The sequence below is a fragment of the Daktulosphaira vitifoliae genome, unplaced genomic scaffold (assembly GCF_025091365.1).
Source record: "Daktulosphaira vitifoliae isolate Bord-2020 unplaced genomic scaffold, ASM2509136v1 Scaffold_1, whole genome shotgun sequence".
NCBI lineage: Eukaryota > Metazoa > Arthropoda > Insecta > Hemiptera > Phylloxeridae > Daktulosphaira > Daktulosphaira vitifoliae.
This window is the reverse complement of record NW_026099572.1, coordinates 23236921-23244477: the sequence shown is the minus strand read 5'-3', so window position 1 is coordinate 23244477 and position 7557 is coordinate 23236921. Positions and strand designations below refer to the sequence as shown.

The 7557-nt window shown below is 25.9% G+C and overlaps 2 protein-coding genes across 22 annotated transcripts in view; one reads left to right on the top strand and one right to left on the bottom strand.

Moving 5' to 3' along the window:
• Window positions 1-7557, bottom strand: part of LOC126896169 (uncharacterized) — a 180822-nt gene that overhangs the window by 33692 nt on the left and 139573 nt on the right. The gene's annotated exons all lie outside the window — the stretch shown is intronic.
• The window catches only part of LOC126896162 (uncharacterized), a 42966-nt gene that overhangs the window by 7468 nt on the left and 27941 nt on the right, over window positions 1-7557 (top strand). The window lies entirely within an intron of this gene.

Genomic DNA, 7557 nt, shown 5'->3' with positions numbered 1-7557 from the left:
AGTGCGTCAATTTTTCGACACAATTCATAAGACAGATAAAATGCTCGATATAATGATTAGAACATTAGTTTCTTTAAATACTTTAATAGGAGAATATGATCATGATAGCTCACATTCGAATATAAAAGGTTTATATTCATTAATTACGCACTTATCCAAGGAAATAAAATTTGGAAATTATTCACTGGATGATATGGATAGTAAAAGTGATGTCAGCAAAAAGGAAATAGCAAGATCATACATAAAAAAATTCTCAGATTTTCGAAGTAAAATATTTGACAATAGATTAAAAGTATTCCACAAGAAACAATGTCCATCCCAAAATATATTGTCAAATATTGTCATACATGAATTTCCATTTTTGAAAAACACTGATTCAGTTGATAACACTCGTTCTACTGAATTGATGATTGAGGAAATTGTTTTATCTCTTTGTAACCAACTTATTGAATTTTCTGAAAATGTTATAAAATCTTACTACGAAGATTTGGGTTTAAATAAATTAAATTAATTTATTCATGTTTGATTTTTATTTTTAGTTCTAATTTATAGTAAAAGTGGATAGAAGATATTGCTCATTTTTAAAAAGAGAAAATTAAATAACCTTACTAGGCANTTTGCTCATTTTTAAAAAGAGAAAAAAAAATAACCTTACTAGGCATATCTAATTGGTGAAACTATGGAAAATTTGGATAGTTTGTAACAATGGACCTATATCATTGTGCAAAATTAGGGAAAAGAGAGAACCATTTAGTTGACCATGTTTTTGTTAAAGAGAATTTGAATAAATTTACAAGATTAGTTGAAGGATAAAATTAGGATTTAAGAAATTTAAAGTGGCTTTGGCTAAGAAATCGATCTTTTCATTACTATTATTACACGTTTGACCTTTTTTTTTAAATCATAGCTACTATACAGGGTGTTCAGTAAGTCAGGAAACGGGTTTCTATTGTTCTCATTATTTGTAACAATGAGAACAATAGAAACCCGTTTCCTGATTTACTGAACACCCTGTATAGTATTAATGGAAGTATAGAATTGATAATGAAATAGTTTGTCTTTATATTATATAGGATTTTAATATTAATCATATTACTCATTGTGACTTATAATTTAAATCAGTCCATAGGCTAAAAACAAGCAATTTTTTCATATAAATGGAGCCTAAATAACTTTAAATAATGTTATTTTAAGGTTTCTTTGTACACTTGACCATTTTAATATACAGCTTGAACGAGGCATTATAATAATTAAATTAAATAAAATGAATATTACATTTGATGTTAACACAGGGTGGAAAATGGAAAAAGTAAATATAAGTCATAGAACACAAAATGAATATATTTTTGTATAAAAGATATTATAGTATAATATTGGTTTTTACAAATTTTTATAAATGTATTTTCTTGGTCACTAATTTGTATTTTATAACATGGGATATTGCGTTCAAAATATTTTCTGTGTGGGATTTTTTAATAAACTTTTTATGTTCTTTTTAAATGGTTTTTAAAGAAATTAAGTTTTCAGTGTGAACTATTTTTATTGAATTTCTAGAAGATTTACTTTTGTATTTGAAAATACATCGGGAATTCAATGTGTTCCTTTTTTAAATGTTACAAAACAAAGGATGGTCTCCTGCGGATGCATAAACATAATCTAATTCAGTTTCATTGTAATAGTAATAAAATACAAAATTAAAGTAATTATATAAATTAAAGTTGATTGCCCTGAAACTATTAATTGGGTAGGTCTGGTAATTCTAATATTTGATAAATCATTTTTAAATAAACGATATTTGTTATTCGGTTGGAGATGACAGCGTTAATTAAACTGTAGCCCACACTTTCGATCAGACTTAGAATTTTAACCAAGTGTATATTTAGAAAATGTATTAAGAAATAGGTAGAAATGTATTAAGTTTAATACTTTATATATATATATATATTTCTCTTTTTAAAGCTCAACTATTTTGGTCTACTTCAAACAGTATATTCTTAACTATATCCTACTGAAAATGTTTATTAATAAGATTTGAGATTGACAAGGCGATGAATTGAAAATTTTCTTCAATTGCTATATTTATTAGATTAAATAAACTATCAAATAAATCTAAATAAGATGCAAATGATTCATGGGTCAGTTTGACAATTAAATAGTCAATAATAATTTTGCTAGAAATTATATTTCTTACATTACTCAAATGTAGTTCTGTGTTAATTCTTCAGTTGTTGGACGGTAATTTTGTAAAGTATTTTAAATATTTAATACTTTTTTTTGGTACTCAATACTATTTTAATGAATATTTTTTTAATTCGTTTACATTTCAGTTTATAATTTAAATATTCAGTGTCGTCACTGAAGCACGTTGAATTAATAATAATATTTCTAAATTTATCGTCCACACAATTTTACACGTCTTAATTATATGTTTTTTTCCAGACAATAATTAGTCGTCGACGACAATCGTAAATACTGACTAGTTTTATAGCTATACTTTTGTTATTGTTTAATTTACAACTTTTATTAATATCGTTAAATAATTTTATATTTGTACAATGAGCGATTGAGAAGTTGTTCTATCTAAAAATTTAGAAATGCCAATTTTAGCCGTTGTAGATAATTTTTTTTTTGAGAAGCTAGAAGTGCAGTACTTGAGTCGTATTAGTACAAAAGGTTGTATTACGTTCCAACTGCATTCTAAGAAGACATTTAAGCGTAAGAACAATGTTTATTTAATTTACCTATTTACAACAATTTTTAATGGATTGATATCTCATGTACTTTTTTAATTATTTTCAAAATTCATCACGTTTTAAAAATTTCTGGTAAAAAAGTTCGTTATGTTGTCCCTCTAATTTTTTTTTATATAAAGGTTTTGTAAATTTGAAAAATAAAATTTGATAGGACACCATTATATGTCACACTATAGTTTGGTAATTTAAAAATTTAAATATTTATTAAAACTTTTAAAGTTTTATTGTTTAACTGTATTCAGATGTAATCTACAAATCTATTAAAAATAATTGATCATAATAGATCAGTCATTTTTAGGGGATTTTTTGAGCAACAAAATTACTTCCATAATACGTGAATTTATTTGTTCGTGTACTCATATATTTAATGTTTAAGGGCACTAGTTGAAAGAATTCCAAAACTGCCACTTAAAAATATACATATATGATAAGTAGTTTGTCAATTTTATTAGCTTAAATCAAAAAACGTTTATCATACGTTTTTGCAAAAAATATTTCTTGTTATCAATATTATATAATTTTTATATCAGGTACTCTAGATCCATTGAAACAGTTAACTATAAGTGTACCAATAGGACAACTGAAAATCTTGTCCTAAAAGAAATAATTATGGTTACTCCAACAGAAATCTTGTGTCTTGACCTACTTTAATGAAAAGTTTTAAAAATGACTAACATTAATTATCCCACAAAATGAAATCTGAGGTATCTAAGTGTGATCATATTGCTATGACTGCAGATGGATTCGTCAATTTTTAAAAAGTAAATATAATATTTATTTATATTTACTCAACAGATTTTATCGGTATTAATATAGTATTGTATTTTGTTAGATCATACATTGGGATAATAAAAGAGGATTTATTAAGAACTTTTAGCTCTGAGAACATTAGTAGGGTCATATACATACAGTAGGGCTCAAAAGTATTTTGACAAACACGTTAATGGCGATTTAAAAAAAATCTTAAGAAACAAAAAAAAATACAAAAACGTTAGTATAAACATTGGAAATTAGCTTTATTGGAGTTTACCACGCTCAATAGTATTTTGACAAAAATAGAATCAACAAAAATAAATATTTTCTTAATAATTAATTAACAAAAAAACAAACAAAAACACAGAAATTAGTGATTGAAAGTTTAATATTTTTTATCCAACATGTTATCTTTTAGTATGTCAGCTTATTTAAAGCGGTCCATGATGCCTTCTATGTTGACCAAAGGGCCAGTACCAGCTCGCGAAAAGCATCCCCAAACCATAACATGTTCTCTGCCGTGTTTTACGGTTGGAACTTAGTAGCGGACATTGTCACAAGTGTTGACAAGACGTCTAACACATCATATTCCGTCTAATGAAAATATATTAAATTTACTTTCATCGCTAAATAGAATGGTCGACCACTGCTGTGTTGTCTAAGACTTGTACTTAATATCAAATGAAAGTCTGCCCTTCCGGTTCTTTACAGAAACCAATGGCTTCTTGCTGAGGCATCGACCATTTAATTTCCAAGTGGTTCAAGCGACGTTTTACAGTTGATATATGAACATTAACACCGTGTGAAATGTTTATATCGCCAGTAATGTCTACAGCTGTAAGGCGGGGATTTGCAACTGATCTCTGTCGAATGTCCCTATTAACTCTCTCGGTTGTTTTTCATGGCTTTTCCGATCTTTGAGCATTCTTTACTATGCCACGGGATGGAAATTGTTGCTTCCATACACTGACAATCTGTCTGGATAGTCCAAAATCTCTTGAAACACTGCTGCTCCACTCTTCACTAGAAAATGGTCGGCTACTTACTGTTTTGCAGGTCCATGCCATTTAGTGGTCTAAACTAATTGTCAAAATACTTTTGAGCGCTACTGTATGATATTTCAGCTAAAATTATAGATGATGTATATACAGTGTATATTATACACATATTGAAATTTCAAATAAATCATGTTATTGTACTACAGATAATGTTTTTAATTTTGTAAAATGTTACAAGTAATATTTATTTAAAATTAATGTAATTAATTATCTATATAAGTATTCATGTTGTTTATACTCATATTTTATATTTATGTAACATGTATAATATATAAAATATTAATTTTTTTTTTATTAATTAGAAAAATTAAATTTTGCTATTAAAATAAAAATAAAAAGTTACTTTTTAGATAAAATATTTTATTTACTTAATAATTTCTATTAAGGACTCTAAAAAAGTTTTGTCTAATGCTGCTTTAAAAAAAAAGTCCAAAATCACTTTTGCCAAGTCAACTGCTTTTTGGAACAAATAAAAGCGTTCAACCACGTTAGCTAATATAATCAAACAAAATCTTAGCTTTTTTTATTCCCAGTGACACCTTTGTGTTCTGGTACCCATTCTAGTGTTACTTTGTTGAGCTTCGATAGTGATTCTAAAGTTTCCCTGCATTCGAGGACAAGTTTTGAATTCACCTGATGGTTAAAGAGTGCTTTCAGAGCCGCTTGATTATCACTTAAGATAGTTATCTTCCTTTTTTAGTATACCAACAGTTCTGAGCCTCTACCAGTATCGCCAACACCTCTGCTTGGAAAACAGAGGGTGTTGTGCCAATTAACATGCTGAAATTTATTCGAGGCTTTAGACACCCAATTCCAGCACCTATCATTCCTGATTTTTTGGATCCATCTGTATATATTACAATATCATAAAAATTTGAATTAAGATATGTATAATTACATATTAGATCTCCTCATCGATTGGAATTGAGCTTTTTTTACAGCCTTGCAAAAGTTCAAAAATATGAGTTTCTTAAATTTTTTTCTAAAAGTATTTATCTTACAAAATAAAATTTCGTACAAAAGTTGTTTAAAAGATAATTTTAAACAAAAAAAGTTTCTTTTATTTTTTCATTAAATCAAATATTTTTCGAGTTACATTACATTTAATATGAGTACTAAAATTAATATAGTACCGAATTTTAGAGATATTACATCTCAATATCTAAAAAAAAAAATTGTTCCCAATATCACGTTATTTCCATAACATGTGAAAAAATAAATGGTTATTGAAAAAAAAATTTAATTTAATATAAACGTTTTCTCTATTTTTTTTTTTTATTTTCAAGAGTACCGTTAAGTTATCATTGCTGTAAAAATCAGAATATAGTATATCAACCAAATCAGGTAGAGATATAAATTAAAAAAAAAAAAAATTAATAGCTATACCTTTAAACGATAATCAAATATTTTTAAATTACTTTTTATTATAAATAATTATAAATTGGTTATATTAAATGGATGATTTTGTGTATATTTGAATAATAATATCGTAGTTTCAGTGTTTTGATGTTAAATAATAATAATAAAAAAATATTATAAGTGCTGTTTATATTTTTTTATTGCTTTGTCATAACTGAAAGCAATTTTTCTTCTTTTTAAAATTAAAATTTTAACTTTTACAGAATAAAACATCACTATCTTCATAATTATCATTAAATAGCGATTTTTTCTTTTTGGCTCAATAATTTCATTTTATTTTTCAGTATAAGTTTTAACCAGTTGTTGCTGTATGTCTTTTAAATCTGAAATCTCTTTCTCTAATTTTCCTCATATCTTATTTTGTTAAAAATAGGAATAACAACAATGTTATAATAAGAAAACCTCATCTTAGAATAGAATTTTGTATCAATAAATATGATTTGCAATATCATAAATTGTTATTGATCTAATATCAAATAATATATATTTAAAACAATGTGACTAAAAGTCAAACAGTTTTATTTTTTTATTTTTTCGATTATCGTGATATTTCAAAAATAATCGATATCTTGGGAAAAATGAAAAAAGTCGGCGATAAAGTCGGAGTTTATACCATGTTTTATATTTTATTCAATGTCGGAGTAAAATCCTCGTAGTTATGGTAGCCTATGGTATCGGATGGTTGGAGTACCAGATGTTCGGAATAATCACTACTTTGTCAAATTTTAAAGTATGTAAATGTCGAAGCATTATCATTTCGAGGAAAGAGTTTTTTTCACTTTTTTCCGTGCTCATGTAATAGTAGGTTAACTCAAAAATTGTTAATATTATTAAGCTTTTTATTTTTGTAATTTGAAGTGAATTCTGTTTTTTTGTGCAATTTTTTGTTAAATGTAAGAAAAGGCGTTATTTTTTCAAATTTTGTTTTATTAAGAAGCTAAATTTATGCTATTTTTAGTATATTGTCTATAAGAATTGTTATATGTTGTAATTTGTTTTATTTTTGTACAATTTGTTTCAGGTTTTTGTAACTGACTAGTGCGCATTATCTTTCATCCGTATTTCTGTGAGTTATTTATTGTTAATAATGTTAGTTGTGTTATTACACTAGTAAAAATACATTTAGGTGGTGATTATTTTTAATCAGAGTGTGCGCTAAAATCATCATTTAATTATTCATTCAGTTTTGGATAGTTGTAAGCATAAATGTAGAATGGTAAAATTTTTTTTTTTTGGTGAGGAGTCTGGAAAAATTTAATTTCTTTCATCCAAAAAATAATTTCTATATAACAATGTATATAATTTTGTTATATTTCCGAGGGGGCTATGCACCGCTAGCCATTTTATTCCTTTCCTGATTTCATAACAAAACTTAATACATTATACGATTTTCAGCTATTTACATTGTTATTATTCGTTAAACTTAAAATGAAATGAAATAATAGTTTTTTTACATCTCTATTTACAGTATAAATCATGTATACATTTTAAACATAATCTAATTTTTGAAAGAACACATAATGTATGTCTTGCCTTGAACAAAGATAATATTTTAAGATAATTTTTTTAAATGA